The following is a 20,090-nucleotide window of genomic DNA, read 5'->3' on the forward strand; positions in this document are numbered from 1 at the left end:
CTTCCAAAAGATTACATGGACAAAGTTTAAAACGTCATAAATGATTGACTAACAAAGTTTATTGTGTTCCTTGATTAAAAGTACAAATATGAGTCAGTCTTAAATTCGGATGTAAACGTCTTATAAATTACATGAGTCTTCTCCAAAATTCTTTAATTTGGGCTTTAAATCCTCCAGTAAAAAACTGGTTTGAAGAAGAAGAAAGTCGAGAATAGATTCAATCCAAATTCTATGGGAATAAACAAAGCTAAATGTTTCAGTCATTTTTTTGAAGCAGAATAGGTATGTTTTGTGCACCATATGATTTTAATAGTATTCATCTGAACATACGGTTTTGACACCATGAGACCACAAGCCAGCAAACAAGATTTCAGGCAAAGCAAGAAAAACAACTGAGGGGATTTTCTGCTGCAAAATTTCCCCTAACTAAAACTGTAATTGAGAACAAATCTGACGCCATATTGGATCTGTTCCTTCAGTTTGAAGCACTGTGCCCTGTTTTCCAGGTTTAATCTTGCTGGCTTTGCACCTTTTGTAAAACAACGTTGCCTTTAGCCTAAAACCTACAGGAAAGTTTATTCTCGGGGCTCTGACCTTTAAGGATGTTAGCACTTCTGCACTTATGCAGAGATGGCAAGTTGCAAAATAGAGAATAACCTTTGTTTTGTTGGAGGCTTACAGGGACACAATAGCCTGAGCCACATGGATGGCTGCAAGAACAAAGAATCCCGGCAGCAAGAAGTTTGCACAACCAACCACACCCCCTCCCCTTTTTAGTTCAAAAGGAGCCTTAATTCTGACTTGGGAAAGATGATTCTCCAGGACATTAGTCCCCCATCTTCTTGGTCTGCCAGCTTTCTGAATAAAGTTACTATTCCTTGCCCCAAAACCTTGTCTCCTGATTTATTTATTTATCACTATTGTGCAGTGAGCAGAACAAGTTTGGCCTCAGTAACAGAACCAGCTTTGTCATTCCCTCTGATGTGAAATCTCTCTGGGTGTACAAGTGCTTGCCTTGTGGTGGTGGTGGCGGTGGTGGTGGTAGGCAAAAATATTTCACATCTCCTGATTTCATTAGGCTAAAATTTACTGCTATTTAAGTCAACTCTAGACTTTTACAGAATCACCTGCAGATGTGCTTCTGGGAGCTACAAAAATTCCAACAATGAAAATAATTCTATTGTCTCCAGACAAGATAATTTTCCTCAAAATTGAGCAGCTCTGAAACACACTTCAGGAGTACAGATAGATGCAGTGTTCTTCATTTCCCATGCTGTTCTGACACAATTTTCCACTTATATCAAAGTAAATTAAAATCAGTCTTCAATAGCAGATGCTCTGCCATGATACAACAATGTCAATTCCACTTATTTATTGAGCCAGAGCAGCTTTAGAATAAATGACTTTATACCAAACTCCTGCTTGATATCCTGTCTTCTCCCTGGTGGCTAATTCATTCTTCTTACTTCCTAAAAGTTCTCCTGTTATGGGAAGTTAGCCTTTACTGTGCACATTCAATTGGAAAGGCACAAATTAAATATGTGAGGGGATGACATACATATTTAATTCTTACTTATACATAAATACAAGCACACAGGACCTGTGTCTTGGAAGATGTCACTTTCTAATGTGGGCAAAAGGATGGTCTATAGTTCAATCAATGATCTAAAAGCAGTTTTCTAGGATATAATAAAGCAGTGCTTGAGTTATAAGACAGAACAACTCCTGGATATGAAACAGTGGCACCAATCAGTGGGTGCACATGTGTGCATACACACGCCTATGCACACGGAGCAGCCTTGGAGACACTCCATCTGTGCTGATGGAGCAAAGCCATGCTGGGGAGATGAGGAAAAAGTGCCTAATGCAATCAAACCAGGACACCTGAGTAATGGGTAATAGGAGTCAATTGAATTTTCTGGTTAGCTGAAGGCCAAACAAAAACACTTTTAGTTTCAAACGTCATTGTTAAAAACTTTCTTAAAGCACAGAAGCCTGTTTTCCTGCTTTGCTTAGTGTCACATGGCATATTAAACATGACAGATTCTTAGTTCTCTGACTGTGGAACGGGAAAGGCCTTGCTGTCATATTTCTGAACATTAGTCTATGTTTTGCAGCACAGTGGATACTGAAAATGGGGCAATTTGAGTGAATGGGAATGGAAATAACCTAGCAGTCAGTGACTGTGTGTGATTTGCCAACTTTCTCCAAAAAGTAGGGGTAGCAAGCAAATCAGATAAATTGAGGGATCCTGGGGTGGGGAGTCAGGTGGGCTGACAGCTGGTGGTCCCAGGTAGCTTGTTTTACTGTGTAAAATTGTGACTATGATCCAGACAGTAAAACATTGTCAAATTCCTGTGCCTGTAGCTTTGATACCTGGCCGAGTCTGTGAGCCAATTTTATCGATGGTGCATAATGAAGATAACTAACATTTCCTGAGGACCAGGTTATGTGACTTCCATGCATTGACTCACTGAATTCCCTAAGCACCCTTTGTGGTACATAACAGTCTTAAAATATGCAGCAGGGGATTATTCTGTTTGCAGATGATAAAATGAAACTCTGAACTGTTGAAGCCTGGCCCGAAATAATGCAGATGGGAAGACGCCGTGTTGGGAGCTAAGCTCGGGCCAGGCTACAGAACCTGAAGCTCCCAGCAAGTCCCCTCACCCAGGAACCTGGCCCACAGCCACTGCCTGGCCCTGTTCTATTTCTATGAGTGCTCATAGGAAAAAGCCAGGTACTCAGGGTCAATGCGACTTGATTAAGAAATTCAAACTGGGATAGCCTTTTGATGGGGACTGTAACCTGGGAGTGAAACTGGCAGTGAAATAAGGGAGGAAACATCTCTGGTTGTAAGAATATTTCTAGGGAAGAAGGTTCCCTGATGGGCTGGCATGGGAATCGCTGTGGTTGTGAGCCCCGTGTTGCACTGTTGGGTTGTGGGCAGGGAAGGAGAGAGGCTGTTCATACTGGTCATAGTCAATACAGTTTGTAAACAGCTGAGTTCTGTTCCCTCACAGCTCAGACACATGCAGGACATGAGGATGCTTAGCTAATGACCAACAGTTGGTATCAAAGGCCAAGAGTGGGGTGGGGAGGAGAGATGGGGCCACCTTCTGGAAGAACTGCTGCCCCAGGGGACCAGGAAGGTAGTGAATGATTGGGGATGCACAAAGGGTTTCTATGGCCTCATCAGGTAGTTCCTATTTTAAACTGATAGTCTGGAATATATGGTCAAATGCGGTGGAATGTCTGCTCTTATTTTAAGTTCTACAAACACTTAAACGGATAGATTTCTATCTCCATTATACATGCACTGCCGGGTGACCTTTATAGTCAATGTGAGGATCAAAAGAGTGAGTACTTATTAATGCTATTACCATGCTTCTACTGAATTAACACTTCAGCAACAGTATAACGGCCACGCTCCTTAACAACTGCCTCTGTAAGGGTCTTGTAAGTCACAAATAATAATTATAAAGAAAATATATTAAAAATAATAACAATTACAGTTACAACAACTATGTTGTTTATAACGATGATAGTGTTAGCATCTCCCTCTCATATTAAACATTACCCAACACTAGATTCCTTAGGAAACAACGCCAATGCATTTTTGGACTTTTCTAAGTCTTCACCCACTGAAGCCTTTTTATTCACATTGGTCCACCAAAGCCAGAATTGCTGTTCCTTGCATGGTGGGCTGCCATGCTGCGATGTTCTGGGCTTTTTCTGGCACAATGCGTCTATACTGGGTAGTCAAGGTTCCACGTACCCATTCTGATTTCCAATATATTGTTCTCCAGAGCCAACAGAGGGGCCACTGGAAAGAGGCCACATATACTGTGGTGAACCCAAACTGAATACCTGTTGAAGGAATGGACACAAAACATGGAGTGGTGGATGGATGGAAGGACAACATAAATTCTTTTACTCCTGTAAAGAGAGAGGGGAAAATGGTGAACTAAATCCCAAAGAGAAAAGACGTTCATGGTAATAATAATGTACAACAGTGAAAGAATCCAAACAAAAGGCAAATATAAAATCTCTGGAAAGAAGACTCATTACAACCTGTTTCTTTCACATATATACCCTTAGTAGAAATAACATACTTAAAAATCTTCAACCAAACATAATTATTTGCTCATAATAAACTTGGGAATCTTGAAGCAAATTATTCACTCTTTGTGTTGAAATAATACAATCTTGGAAGATGATTTGTATTTGAGGATTAAAAAAAGAATATTGTGGATGTATCTAACAATTTAAATAGAAATAAGAAATGTACCTTTGGGAAAGCTATGCATAGAGAATGTTGGAGGAAATACACTGAATATAGGCAAGTGAGCAAGCTCCCTTGAGTCTGGGAAAGTGAGTGCAGCACATTCAGAGAGTCTATGAAGTTATTACAAGTCACAGAAAGGTATGCAATTAAAGTGTCTTCCTAAGCAAAATATTCTTCTTCAGGAATTTTTATCTTGATATTTCTATGGTCTGTGTGGTCACAGGAAGTCAAAGTTATGGTGGTGGCTTAGAAGTTCTTTTCTCTCTGTGTGTAATTTACAGAGCAATGCTACAGATGGGGCAGCAGAGATCTGTGGTAAGCTGTTCCAAAGGGTGGGGGAGAGGTTAGAAATGATAAGGTCAGAGATCTAAAAGACTTTTAGACCCTCCCCTCCTAACTGGCAGACCTTTAAAGTAAACTAGCACAGGTATGTAACTAAGACAGTGGATGAGAGGCAAATTTATAGTCCCTTTAGTGTTACTGCTCAGTCAAGGGGTAGGGACCACTCTGGCCAGGAACGGCAAGACCGTGAATGGGGTGGATGGGTAGGAGGAGCTGACATTTGCTTCTGACCTGAGAGGCAGGCGTGTGTTGCAGAAAAGCCGACAGTGCTGGAAAGATGCAGTAGGTCCACAGCCCAAAAGGAGCTGTCATATTCAGGGAGGTCAGAGAGAAAGAACCAGAGTTAGTGACACCACAGGGTCAGCAGCGTGGCAGCATTGATGTCAGTATCTGTGTCCATAACCCACCTAACCCTACATGAGCTCATCTGCCTACGGGGGCAGGTAAGTAGCAGAAATGCTTGGAGTGGGTGCAGCCACTGGCAAATTGGCAAGTGGACATCCTAAGGAAACGCAATGCTCACCATCACCATATTGGAAATAGGGCCTCACAGTGTCAGATCTCCTTCTTATTCAAGAGAAGCCAGAAATTAAGAGTTTATTAGCAATCAACCCAGATCAAAACCCAGAAAAGATATCATTTTATAATGACAAAGCAGGCACAGACTATTCAGAAATAAATTAATGAAAAATATTAAGAAGATTCTGATAAATGATTTAAAAAAAGAAAAAAAAAGATGATTGAATGAACAGTAGAATGCACCACCCTCTTCAGTGGGCAGACTCAAATTTGGGGGACATAGAACATTTTTTCTCCAAAATAAATTTAGTATCTGAATGCAAATTTAGTTAATATTCCCAAATGGATTTAAGAAAAAAATCTGAAAAGTGATCCTAAATGTATTCCAGAAATATACCTATATATACAAATAAAGTAATGAGGAGGGATGTTTGAATTTGTAGTATTAGGGATATTCTGGAAAAGGATAAAACAGGACCAACTCTAGGAGGTATTAATCTATGTTCATGGAAACAGTATAGAAATAGTGCACTGAGAGTATGAATGAAATACATTACATTTCAAGAATAGACGTGGATATTTATGAGATTTTAGTAATATTATAAAACTGACACTTCAAATCAGTGGATTCAAGTTCTGCAGTAATTAGCTAAATCATTGGAAGGCCTGGTAGACTGTCCTCATTTATGACATTAAAATAAATTCCAGATAATTTTTTAATTAAAAAATAAAACACCAGAAATAACCCAACATGATTAAATGTGTTCAGATTTTCAAGCGAGAAGAACTTTCTAAAAAGCTTTTGGAACAAAGACCAAAAAGAGCAAAGGCCTAGCAACTCAGCAAGGCCAGAAACGCCCACTGTAAAACAAAACGAACCCTGGACCAACCATCTCTCACGGCCCTGTATTGCTCTCTGATATGTTCTACACTTTCTTCTTCCCTTTAAAGTCCAGTTTCTTGGAGAAGTACCTGCGCTGAAGACTCCTCAGGGCTCAGAGCCCTGCATCCCCCACGGCCCTCATCGCAGCACTGAGACAGGAGTTGTACTGCCGGTGGCTGCGAGTTTCAAACTAGTCAGCATTTTCAGCTCGTGTTTATTTGATTACCAGTTAGCTTTTGCCGTGGACAAATATTTTCCTCTCAGGGGGATGTTTTCCCCCCTTAATTTTTGTTTTATTAAATAAACTTAAAAAGCCCAGACAGAAAAGTTTGTGTGCACATATGCACACACACAGATACACACAGATCTGTTTTTTAAAGTCTACCTAAGTATAGTCCTCCTCCTCCTTTTCCCCAGGCTTGGCAATTAAAGGTGGGCTTTAGCTCTTTCTTTATTGCCCCACACACCCCCCCCCTTTCTCACTATGCTCCTTTTAGTCAGTGTTCAAATCCCTCTTAAGCCAGGTTACAGCCTTCTCTGTGTTGCCTCAACTAGTTTCTCCCAACAGCTCTGCTATTCTTCTTTCTCTTGGTGGATTTCTCTTCTCCCATGTGCCATGTACATGGCCATTTTCCCCAGGGCCTCGTCCTCAATCCTCCACTTGGCAGGAATGAATCGCCCCCACGGCCTCACCCACAGCTCCTCTGAGCTCCTGACTGTTGAATCCAGCTTAACAACGGGCATCACTCCTCAGATGTCCCATAGACATTTTGCAATCAAAATGCCACACACAGAACCATCTCCTCGAATGCATCTCCTCCCCTTACACTCCCACTGCAGATCCGCTCTCCAGATGGGTCACTGGAAAGTCACCTCAGCAGCTCTGCAGCCCGCCGCCCCGGCCCTGTAGTCCCCTCTGCAGCAGTCACCACTTCTGCCACCCACGACTCTCTCCCTCTGCCCAGGGCCTCTCTGCAGGCGTGTGCCACTTGTCTGGATTACCTGGGGTGGCCCCCGAAATATCCTTTCCCCCCAAAATATGGGCCTCCCCCCAAAAATGTTATTATCCATTCTGCTGCCAGTATAACCAGATCTACTTTAACATAATCATTATACAATTCTCTTGCTTACATATATTCCAATATAGCCCTGTTTCTTTAAGGATACATTCAAGTCTAATCACACAAGACCCATCGTGACAGTGGCCTTGTGCACCTGATATTCCCACCTGTGGATACTTTGTTCTAACCCTACTTGTTGTTCTTCAGTCTGGCCAAGCCGCTTCATGCCGTGTACTCTTATATGTCTCTACCTCTCTGCATGAAGTGTCCACTCCCTCTACCACACATTAGAGAGCTAACTTCCTTTCACCTTTCAAAATTCAGTTCAAATATTCCCAGCTCTATGAAGTCCAATGTGTGTTCACCTGCTTAGGAATCCATCAACTACTCGTCAAGTCTCGCCTGCCCTGCGGAGTGCAGACACCAAGTCTTACCTGTCTTGGTCTCCTCAGCAGTTGATACAGTGTTTGGCATAGCAGGTGCTCAGTGTTTGTTGGATAGATAAATGAATGAATCAGTAAAGAGATGAGAGGTCTACAATCCCCCCCAGTTACTCAGCTGCCATTTTGGAAAGTTCATTCTGTGGAGTTAAGGAAATGTCAGTGCAGGTGGTGGGCAGACAGAACAGAGGTGAGGGCGTGGGGGAGAAAGGCCTGGTCCTGGAGAGCGCAGGAGAGGCGTGGGTGGGAGAGCACTGGAGAGAGAGGGAATGGAGGGGGCGGGTGCAAGGAGATGTTGAAGAACAACTGATATTAACTGCAGTAAATTAAATGGAGAACATAATATATGAAGGGAAGATCAAGTTAACACAGCAAGGGTGGAAAAGGCAGTACCAGAGACGAAGAGCTCTCACTTCATCACTCACTGCATTTCACTTACGGCACCCGCCCTCTGGGAAGGCAGCGCCAAGTTCTTGAGAGACTGGTGTTTGTGCTGTGGGTGCTCTAAGTACAAAACGGTATCTTATGGCTTCCAGATTTTAAGACTGATAGATTATTTCTCTTATGTCCCGTGTCTGAGTTCTCAAACAGCAGGATCTTTTGCTTCTGGTGGTGAGCTATTGTGGTTAATAACTCAGGGTTACTCCAATAATCTCAAAGGACAGTGGGGAAATCACTAGAACAAATAAAAGAGAAATTTCACTCAGAAAAAAAACATATGGCCTATAGAAACTTGTGGGGGCCTTGGGGACAATGTTACCGCCAACTCATCTAACAGTTGTATGTGAGTGCATTGAAACTCCAAGCTCAAGTCACTTAAACACGTATGAGAACCGGGGTCCAGGCTGTGGTGCTTCAGACATGCACGGGAAGATGAAAAGCCTGACTATTGCCTCCGACAGGATCAGTCCAGCCGGGGAGCGCAATGGACACAGACATGATCACGCACCATCAAGACAAGAATCAACTGCAATTCATGCTTAGAGAGGAGAGCAGAAAATCTCTAAAAAGTTGAGGGTTTGCTGCCAAGGCTTGGCAAGAGCCCTTCCAGGCAGAAAAGCAGAGAAAGATACTTCTGGCGAAGGAGACTAGGGATGGTGGCAGGGTGCGAGGCCTAAAGAAGCAAGGGTGGAGGGCTCCAGGGTCATCTGTCAGAAGCTGTTCCCCTTCAGCGGCTAAGAGGCCTAACTAAAAAGGCAGGTGTGGTGTCATTAATGATCATGGGGAAAACTGGGAGGAGGAAACTGAGGTCAGGAGATCACCACCAAAGGCACTTTATTTGAGAGGAACAAAAATAATTCAAAAAGCACTTGGAAATCCTATCTCCCATGAACGAAAAGAACACAAAATAAGTTTCACTCCAGCGTTGAATACAGAATAACAGACTGCCTACTCTCAGAAATGGATTGAATTTTCTAATTCGTTAGGGATTATTTAGAGAATAGGAAAACGAATAAATCTGAACAATCTCTCTACAATAGCTGTTACTCCATCCTGTTATGTAGGGTAGAGTTAGGCTGAATTATTTAATTAGTATTTTAATGAGACTATAAAGTTCTAAAAGTCCTATCAATTTCTCCCAAAAGCGTACAACTTTTCCTTTCAATGACCTTTATTTGACTTAACTAGAACAATAACTATTTTCCAAGGCTTTTTTCGTGTGTGTTAAAATACCAAATGATATGCTGCCCTCAGAATGTTGTTGTTATTATTAATGCTGATAATAGCCCCAATAAGAAATATTTACAATTATGACTCATTTTGGAATAACAGGTCATTGGATTAAAGTCCTTTTGAAAATAAGCAGAAAAAACGAACGTAATTTCTACACCAGGGACAGGAGCTGCACCCTTAATCGAACCTGGTCACTAAGCACAACAAAAGCAAAGATGAAACTCAAATCAGACACCAGGCCACAAAGCATAGCTGACTGAAGATGACACAAAATGACCTTTCATTCACCGAGGGAATCAGATGCGTTTCTATGTATATTATATATTTTAAAAGCAATTATTATATATATAGCATGTAATTTAGGAAAAAGAAAACTCCCTCTTTCTGTAGACTTATAAACAAGAAGCCCAATGGGGTGTCTTGCAGACATGAACCGGCATGCATAAATGCAAAGCCTATTGACAAAAATACTTTCCTGTCTCCTAAGCTTAAAAAAAAAAAGTAATTCAAGGCAGTGGTGAGCTCAAAGGTCTCAGATACAAAACGTGCACATCATCAGCCTTCTAGTAGATAAAAGTGCGCCATGCATAATAGAAAAGATGAAGTTTCCTATGGAAATCTATTTTGAGATGCAACAATTTAAAGGCAACCGAGAGCTCAAAACCAAGTTCAAACAAAGAGAAACAAAGGCCAAGCAAATTTACAGAAATGGACAAAGACATTGGAGAAGGAGGGGATCTGTGTTCTACCAATACTCCAGATCAGCAAATTCATCCTGATTTCAAGCCAGTGATGTGCCATGAGGTGACTCAAGGAACCAGGCTGAAACCATCGGCCAGAAGAAATAGGAAAAATGTCAAAGGCAGGTGTGAGGTGTGGAAGGGGTGACCCTGTGACCCTTGCTGCCATGAGGCAGGATGCTCTTGCGGGCTTTCTGCACAGGCTGGCGGGCTCACATGACTCTGTTTAGAAGGATATCAGCCAACAGCTGTGCCACACGGGCTGCAGCCCGTGCTGAGTCCCATCTAGTAACGGTTCTGAGTTCATCCTTAGACGACATGACCAGAAGGATCTGAGAATCAATGATGGAGAATTACCTGAATGAGTATTCCATTTCATTCCTTGGCAGTAAACCTTCAGCTTTGTACAACATAAATATTGACAAAGATATACACAGGCAACCTATTTGAAAGCCTGACTGCATAATTGCATCTAATTGAGAAAAGCGGGATCCGTTTCGGTATGCTAGGTCTTTGTTTGGCTCGGTAACCGATGCTTCTGAGACCCAAAGCATATTCTAGTATAACCGACAGCACAGAAATCCCCACTGATGACTTACTCATTTCAGGGTATTCATAAAATAACCCCAGTTTGCCCGTTGGATACAGATGGTTGTCCCATTCCCATCGTGGGGTGGTCTATTCTGCTCCCGAAACTGTGGCATCATTAGATTCATGACCCATCTGTCAAACAGATCAAATTATAAAGCAAGATATTATCAGACCAAGGTCATAAAAGTATTACTGACATTTCAAGCTGAACACATCATCTTCCCAAGAATTTAATTTCTTGTTTTCAGGATAAATTTCTTTTTATTGCTGCCTACCTACACTCAAGTATTGTGAAAACTAGTCCTGACTACGTACCTTGTGTTTACCAAAATTGTAACGACTACTACTACTTTATCTCCTACCTCCTTTTCAGGTGGGCACTTTAGCTTTTAGAAGATACCTACCCTCATTTGTTTTTTCCCCCATTTCTCTGCTATTATCCACCATGGCATTTCCAGTTTGTAAATTGTCAGAGAAAATAAGTAAAAGAAAGAAATACAGGGTCGGTGAGCTGGTGATAAGTGCTGCAGAGGAAAATAAAGGAGGGCGAGGAATGTGTGGTAGGGAGGAGTGTGGATGGGGCAAGTGACCTTTGAATAAGGCAAAGACGGAGGCAAAGGTGTGGGCAGAGGGAACAGTGATCACAGGCCTTGAGGTCCCTCACGCTGGACAGACAGCATGGAGGCTGGTGTGGGCCAGAGTGAATAGGAAATAAGTGGTGGTTTTGGGGGGTGGAGCCTTAGAGGCTGCCGTGAGGATGTTCATTTTTCCCTCTGAAGGAATTGTGGAACCATGGAGGATCACTGAGCAGAAAAGTGATACTCTACCGTTGGATCGAACAGGTCCAAGACCCTAATTTCAGCTGAACAAATCAAGGGCCAAAGAAGTGACATGCCACCTCAAATTCAGTGCAGAGCTTGAAAGAAACAGCCTCGACTCGCAGCCCAGTGCTCTGCACCCTTCTGGATGTTGTCCCACAGAGCTGTCTCTAAGGTTAAATTTTTTCCTCACTCAGAGGCTTGTGGGACAACTGAATGCTTCCCCCTTTTTCAAATGGCAATTTGTCCTGAAAGGAATTCGGAGTTGGCAGTGAAACAAGGCATGGACCTGTAGACTACAGAGCTGTTGTTCCTGAAAGCAACAGCTGGCGCGTGGTTTACTCGTGGAGTTCAGCAGAAGAGACAGAGCAACAACAGACAACTTAGCATCTGGCGGAGCTTCGGCTGACTGCACTGCACGTTTGGATGGATTTCAAATTTGGACAGTGAGGCGTCTTCACACGAAAGGCAGGTGTATACATCATACATGCCCACACGTCTGTATGCACACACACGTGGACACACACAGAGTATATGATGTGACTTGTAAAGAGCTTCCCCTGCTAGGTTTCCCACTGCCTCTGATCTCAGCGTTAACCTTTCCCTGGCCATGCTCCCAGGGTTGCTACGAGATTTCTTTGCAATGGAACATGCCCTTCGCTTCACAAACTTTCCCCAATTCTTTCAATGACATTAGGGGAAGAGCAGGGAGCTCTGTGAAGTGGTGGGGATATGGACTCGAGATACCCCTGAATCTGAATCCACACTTCATGGCTTATTTGTTATTTAACTTTATTTACATTCAAAATGCAATTGTTGCAGATCTCAGAAGTTGATTTACACTCACTGCTGTGGCAGAATGTTGCGGTCAGTAGACCCACCACTGGATCCTCTCATTCAACACGTCCTTCCAATAATTCACATATTACTGTATCACAAAATGCCCATTTCTATATTTTGATACCTGCTTTTCAGTATAATTATCTTCCTTCTTTATTCTCTAAATCTTATGATTTTTAAACATTTTTCTGAGAAGTGTTCCACAGGCACTTTACATATGATAAGTTGATAAAGAGATCCTGGAGCTCAAAACCACATTTAAATCCTGAGATAAACTCAACTGTGCCGTATACATGGATAGGTTTAGTCTGCTTCCTTTGTTACTTTGTTTAGTAATTTTTGTTTCAAACAAGATCCTACTGTATAGCACAGGGAACTACATTCAATAACTTTTAATAGCCTATAGTGGAAAAGTATATGACAAGGAATACATATATATATATATGTATGTATATGTGAATCACTATGCTGTATACCAAGAATTAACACAATATTTTACACCAACTATACTTTCAACAAAAAATGTTGAAATAAAATTGGGAGGTGAAACTTCGACTGCCCAGGCTGCTGTCAAGATGAAACGATTCAAAGCAGGCCAGGTATTAGCAAACCCCCTAACACATCAAAACCCCATATGGGATCTTCTTTTTGAGCAACACAGGCTAACCAGCTGTGGTCACCTGTAAATAAGGTTGAAGTCACTTAGACCCTTGGCTTGGGAACGCCGTGGCCACCGGGGTGGCGGTCACTGCAGCTCCTACGAGAATGACGGGGACAGCCTGCTCCTGACGCCGCTCCCCAGGCCGCAGCCCGGAGCACTGCAGTCAGGTCTGAGGTCCGGCCGGGAGCGCACAGCTCCACAGCCACTCGGAGCCCTGCGGTGCGGGTGGAGCTGGGACCGCGCTCGTCCATCACCCTTCCAGGCACCCAGACTCGGGAGTCCCCTGGGGGAATTTTTCTCTGCCTCATAATTCCTGTCTCAGCCTCTTGTGGAATGCGGTCCATGCCCAACGGAAGCAGGGCTTTAACCCTCCGGGACCCAAATCCATCACGGTTTGGATCCAGGGTGTAACTTCCATGTTAACTCACCTGGTGCTCCCTTCTTGTGCTGAACTGCCCTCCCCCGTCGATGACATTAGGTCGTATTAGAAGTCCCGACTTGCTTGTCCTTAGCTAAGACTCTGAGCCTCTTGCTCAGTCTTCCTGACTGGAACCACTCTTCTGTGGCAGAAAAGCTTGGGCTGTCGGCAACCCATCATTGTCCTCGGTCTTTTGGGCTTTCTGTTGGTTTATGGTTCTCATGCAGGGATACCAATTTGCACATGAGAAACACCTGTAGACATTTTAAAAAATACAGACACTGGATCCTCCCCACTCTCCAGCCAAGGCTGGAAGCTTTCTCCCTCTAGCAGGGGTTACACAATAATTTGCTTGGGAATTGACCACACATATTGGCATAATCATGGTAAATTGCCCTTTACTCAGTGCTTCCCACGTGGCATTTTCTACTTCATGTTGTCTTTGTACGTTCATTATCACATTTAATCCCTGAATTATAGATAATCACCTTTTCTTTTGAGGACACTCCTACTTGCTAATCTTGAATACAAGTATCTTTGATTCTCTTAATCTATTTCATTCCTGAGTTTCCTGTTCCTGGATTTAAAGAGTGAATTATGGACACATGTATTTAAGATTCTCTTAATATATCTATCTGACTCATCCTCTAACCAAATCTTATCTGGAGAAGAGAGATTTTCTCTTTTAAATATTTGCATTTTCTTACTATATAGTAGTGCGTACACACGGTGGAAAATGTAGAAAGCATATAAAGTAAGAAAATTACAGCCATACATTATCTAAACACCAAAGGACAGTGCTATGTCATGTTGGGCATTTAACCATTTTTCTTAATATTTTATCATAAAATTTCCCTAGGGCAAGTTACTTAACCCTGGAATTGTACTAGACTTTTGTCAAGTACAGAATAACATTCCCAGAAATGACCCCAACATCAAAATAGTACGTGAGGCTGGGAAGGCCATAGGGCACTCAGCTTAGTCTCTGAGTCCTACAAAGAATGCTGTTAATTCACTGATGTTACTCATTCGATGCCTGTGAGTCACTCACTCACTCAGCTGGCTCGGACTGAGACCTACTTTATACCAAGTGCCGATCCAAGTGCTGGGGAGACCCCAGAGAGAGAATGGATCACGGCATCACTGTCCTTCTTCATTTGCTCCCAGAATCCTACTCAACAAACCCACATGGGATTGGGGGGTGGAGGCAGGTGAGATATGGTAAAATTCATTTCATTATGTTCCTTTAGACATATTTAAATAGCATGAAAATAGTCACTAACTTTGATAAGTTTTCTTTTCCCTTCCTATGTATTTTTGAGGATGGGTATAGTTTTGGGGCAGCAAGAGTAATTGATAGATCTTTAGTATGTTAGGATTTTATATGAAAAATTAAGAAGGAAACTGGCACCTTATACAAAGAGAAGAGGCAGTGAGGAAAACACAAGCCACCCTCGAACTTGGCTACCATTCAGAATTTCTGGTATTCAAAAAAGGGAAACATAATTCAAAATATTTTCCCTAAATATTTTAGCCCAGAGTAGAAATACATGTAGGCAAAGTTCAGCTCACTGGAACCTACAACAACGTGCTTACTTAAGCGAAGGTATAAACAGACCACAGATACTATAATGCATCCTTTACTTTAAACTAGTTAATGTGAGCAAGTTTCATTTCACATGAATTGCTCAGTACCAATTTAGGAAATATATCCTTCTTGATTGGTAAAAATAGCTCACTGATAACCAGATTCAACAAAATTTAGTGTTAAATAATTAACCTATTTCCTTCAGGAAATGCTTTTGAGTAATCTGAGTTAAGTATTTCCTCTATCTGATCTATTTCTTTTCACAGAGAAAAGTAGTATTATTTGCACATGAGCTACTTTTACTCCTCTGGAGAAATCTGACTGTGAGCTCAGGGTAAGAGTTGTCTACTGCACAGTAGGGAAAAAAAAGATTCATTTCACAGCAAAGATCAGAATCTTTTTTTTGAGGGGCATGGTGAGCTGGGGGACAAGGGAAATGCCTTTGTTTAGAGACAGACCACAGTAATCCATCCTGAAGCTGAAAGATGAAGACCTTGTGAAGAAATGTGGAAGGACACACTGACACACAAATGTGTTCACTCTGCAAAAACAGAAAGAAGGAAAGAAAAAATAATTTAACTGCCCTATAAAGAGAATGGACAGAAAATTGGTAATAAGGGAGAGTGAAGGAAAGTTAGGGAAGGGAGGAGAAACAGTGAAAGGGAACTTGGATGCGGTGGGCAGAATAGCAGGTTTCTGGAGCTTACAATGAAGGATGATAAGAAAAAAAGTAAAGTTTAAAAAAAGTTACAAAGTTTAAAATAGTTTAAAAATTAAAAAATGAAGTTAAAAAATAATTTTTTTATAGTGGCATGGAAGATTTTAAAATGATGGAAGTTTTTATTTCAAAATTCAAGTTGTTTGAGTTTCTCCTCCATGCTCCAAACAACAGTAAGAATTGCTTGTGTAATTGGTTTTGGGGGACACCACAGAGAGTGGTGAGCAATGCAGTTAGGTTGGCCAGGAGCAGAATGATTTTGTTGAAGGCAAGACAGAAGAGAGATCAACAGTTTCATGAGGACAGAAACTCAAAGCCAGAAATTATCTTAAAAAGCTTAGTGTGGTGGGCAGAAAAATGTTCCCCCCCAATATGTCTATGTCCTTATCACCAGAAAATAGGAAGAGGTCAGTTTCCCTTGCAAAGGGGGTCTATGATTTCAGATGCGGTTAACGTTGCTAACCAGAATTCTCTAAGAGAGACGAGCTGGATTATAGAGGTGAGCCCATTGTAATCACCAGGGTCATTAAAGTAGGAAGAGGGAGACAGAAGAGGGGAGAGAGGAGAGGAGATTTGACCACAGGATCAGAGTCAGAGGCACACAACCATGCTGACCTTGAGAGAAGGAAAAGAGGTCACAGGCCAAGAGACGTAGGTGGCCTCTGGAAGCCAGAAAAGTCAAAGATACAGTTTCCCCTGAGGCCTTCAGAAACAGCCGTGCCAATATTTTGACTTCAGCAGGCTCCTGCGTTCAAGAACCCTACGAGGTTAAATTTGTGTTGTTTAGTGGAGACTATTTCTTTTTTCTTCCTACTACCATGTCATTTGGGGATACTTGTTACAAAAGAAAGTGAATACACTAAGCTCCTTGAAATGTTCAGAAATTGCAGATAACACTGGAATGTCCACTTTGATATGGGATAGGGCTTATGTGAAAATCCAAAGGACAGTGTGACTTTTGCTAACATCTGCTTTTCTCATTTTTAGGAAGAGAACAGTAAGTCAAAACCTCTGTAGTTATTATTTTAGACAAGTGTCTCTTAAAACATTATGTAGCCCTGTGCCTTAGGACACCAAGAGAGTCTCTGTTCTTAGAAGAACATGAATTCCATGAGATAGGGTCTTACATCTGAGTCCCACAGTGGTCTCTTATTGGCAATGAGAAATTGGGCAAATCATTTACCCTCTTTAAGCCACGGGATCTTCATTTGAAAAGGAAGATAAGAATAAGGATTGTTTGGGTGATTAAATTGTACACACACACACACATATATGTACAACATTTAATACAGTGACTAACACATACTAGGCACTCAACAAATTCCTGTTATGGATTTTTAAATGCATGTATAAAAGGAGGAGAAAGTTGCGGGATGTTGTGGGAAAACTTAGTTCACGGCCCCAAAAAGGGCCATCTCTCAACGGGCTCTGATCAGTCAGTCCCCAGTGATGGGCTAATAAGCAGAAACTATAGCACTTGAGGATTTAATTTAAACATAAAAAGGAAGGAATTTAAACATAATTATTAAACAGGAGGTATGTTTACACTGTTGGCTGGATCATCTTATCTGGAGAGCTTTAATAAGCAGAGAGTCTCCCCTGTTTTAGAGATGGGCATGCAGGAAAATTACTTGGATGGGTGGGCCGTTCTCACCCCAAGATCACATGACTTAGTACTCACGGAAGTAACACCTCTTGTATGTTATTCCAGATGGACTGTCCTCCCATGATTATTGTCAGCTGCATCATCAGTTCAAGGAGACAGCCACCTGGGTCACACTGGAATATTAGAAAGAAAATCTCATTTAAATTTTAGATAGCTCTAACATGAAATAAAGTCATTATTTTATGCCTAAAAAAATCTAAGGAACAGAGAGTAAAGACACTCTTCATTGGGCAACTAAGAGAAAACATGAAACAGGTTAGACTGTCCGAACACAAAGCTGTATTCACACGTCTTCATTTCTGTATTTTCACAGCCAATACACCAGATCTCCAGGATAAGTCACAAATCTGCCATTAAAGAATGTGATGTAGAAACACGAGGAGTAGTATTTGACAAACTGGAAGAAGAACACCTTCATGGCTAGGTTGTTCCCACAGTCAGTCTGGTCCTTGGGATCTCTGCAGCTAGAATAAAGAAAAGTTAAGTCTGTAAAACTGTGAACAGCTTTGAGACCATAATCAAAGCCACGGACACATGAGTTAACAAGCTAAATATGTATATATATATATATATATATATATATATATATATATATATATACACAATTCACACTTTTTTCATATAAGCTGTTTTGAATTCCTTAAAATAACTACTATGTTAATTCCAACTGTACACACTGTTGTAAGAGTTTCTCCCACTATGAATGCAATATCACACAAGCCAAAAAAAAAACAAAGTCACCCGTTCCTTAAAATTTATAAGCACAACAGTATCCAATGGGCAAGAACTGTCCTCTGTCAGGTGTAAGTTGAAAGAAAGCTACTTCTACACATCCTGCTAAGTGAAATTCTCTTGTCTCCCTGAACGGCAGGAAGGTAGGACTATTGAAGAAAACAAACAAAACACGGGGCAATTTGCTAGAAGCATTTGGGGAACATAAAACATCCTGCTAGTTCAAAATTTGAATTGGTCTTAGTGTTTTCAGAAGATGACCACTGAGCAGACAACTGGGAGAACGACCCAGCCACATGCAGTGTGTGGGAAGCAGTTAACTAGGGCCGCTAAGCCGCTGGCTGGGATACAAGCCAGAGAGAAGAAACATTTGTTATAGAAGCCACAGCTGATGAGAATGGAGCTACACTAACAGGAACAGCATGGGGGGAGGACACATAACAGTGTGATTACTTGTCCTCTCCGTAACGCACAAGCAAATCTGCCACTGGAACCACGACCCTCTTCCACTTATTTGCAATAGAGAGACTATTTACTTTCAACAATAGGGTACATGATCTAATGTAATTGAAATTATTATTAAGCACTGACATATTTACACAGAGCTTGGACATTCTAAAGCTTTCTTTGTCCCTTTTACTAATGCATAGCTGCAGCTAATTCACTTCTCATATAGGCTAGAGAAAATACGTTTACACTTGAAGTTTTCTAAAGACTGTAATGTACTGGAATTGAAGTGCCTAAAAGATAAAGTCTCTGTTTTGACCTGGTTCTAAAACTGGTGTAGAAATGACCTCAGCTGCAGAAGGAGCTTAACAGACTCAGTCATCTTGATTGCCACTTTCTCATATAAGGCGTTCAGGGTCACGATGATGTTAAAACTGATGAGGGAAGCAGTGATGGGCGTGGCCCACCTGCACAGTCAGGTACTTCTGGATTGGGTCTCTTCCATTCAGGTTCTTGGGAAGTTCTGCTGAAAATACAATGAAAACTGAAAGTCCGTAGACAATGATCCCAATAACTGAAGCAATGGTCAACAGGACCTGACAACCCAAAAGCCCAGCAGCATAAGGCTCACTAATGATCATATTTTTACACAGAAAACTTGCCCCCAATCTACGCTTAAACAGACAACATGCACGTGCTGTAAACCTCACATAAACCTGAGAAGTGATGTAAATCGCATGTAAATGCCACAAGAGACGTGAATATCCGGCATGTTAAATTTTAGGGGAGGAGGAATGAAGGATGTCAAAAAGAATGAGTACATCCACTAATGTAACATGCTGACAGCAGGAGCAGCTGTGTGCAGGGCATAAGGAATATATGGGAACTCCACTTTCTGTGAATTTTTCTGTAAACCTAAAACTGCACTAAAGAAGGAAGCCTGTTAAGTATATCTTTAAATGGCTGAAAATGGAGTAACTGGTGGCATGTTCTTTTGGAGACAAGTCTGTGATAGCAGAACCAATGAAAGTATCCCTTCTACATCTATAGAATTATTTAGGTTATGAACTAGTTGTAACCCATGAAGGGGATATGCTTCCTTTCAAGGGAGAACCTATCACTGATTCAGGGGTCAGCAGGTGCTAGCTGTCATCTTCATTCTGAATAGGACCAGTGAAGCTGTGGACATGCCCTGAGGGAAATAGTGGAAGTGACTGCAGGTCTCTGGTGATGAAAGCTTCACATGCTTTTCATACTCCTTGAGATCTTAAAATGGCAGGTACTCCTACTCCCTGCATTTGCACAAGATTCATGTCCCTGATCCATTGTAGTTCTGACTGTGTGGACTCAAGGGCAACGGGAGTGTCTGAAGCATAATTTGCACGTGGCTGGTAAGGCTTCAGTTCCTCACTAGGCAGGTATTTTTCTGCCCACTGAAGAATGCACATTAAAGGTACCATTTTTAAACTGTTTTCCTTCCATCTACCTTCTTGGTCATAGTCCAGAAGCATGTACTCAGGGTCCCTGGCTGCTCCTGATGGCTGCCCCAGAGAGAAAGCTACAAAGAATGTGAATTTCAAGACTAGGTGAACCACATCATGTTATTTACAGTAACAGCGGGAGGCTGGCTTGCACCTGCAGGGGAGAGCAGATGGAGTGTTTAC

General features: G+C 41.8%; 1 long non-coding RNA gene across 1 annotated transcript; it reads right to left on the reverse strand.

The window, feature by feature from the left end:
* Positions 1 to 2,351: 2,351 nt before the first annotated feature.
* On the reverse strand, positions 2,352 to 17,767 carry LOC141573722 (uncharacterized). The gene is made up of 3 exons (XR_012499736.1): positions 17,263 to 17,767; positions 10,547 to 10,670; positions 2,352 to 3,939 (listed from the first exon to the last, which is right to left on the reverse strand). It is a non-coding gene; the product is annotated as an uncharacterized LOC141573722 (long non-coding RNA).
* Between the last annotated feature and the right edge of the window lie 2,323 nt (positions 17,768 to 20,090).

This window comes from Camelus bactrianus, chromosome 17 (genome assembly GCF_048773025.1).
Source record: "Camelus bactrianus isolate YW-2024 breed Bactrian camel chromosome 17, ASM4877302v1, whole genome shotgun sequence".
NCBI lineage: Eukaryota > Metazoa > Chordata > Mammalia > Artiodactyla > Camelidae > Camelus > Camelus bactrianus.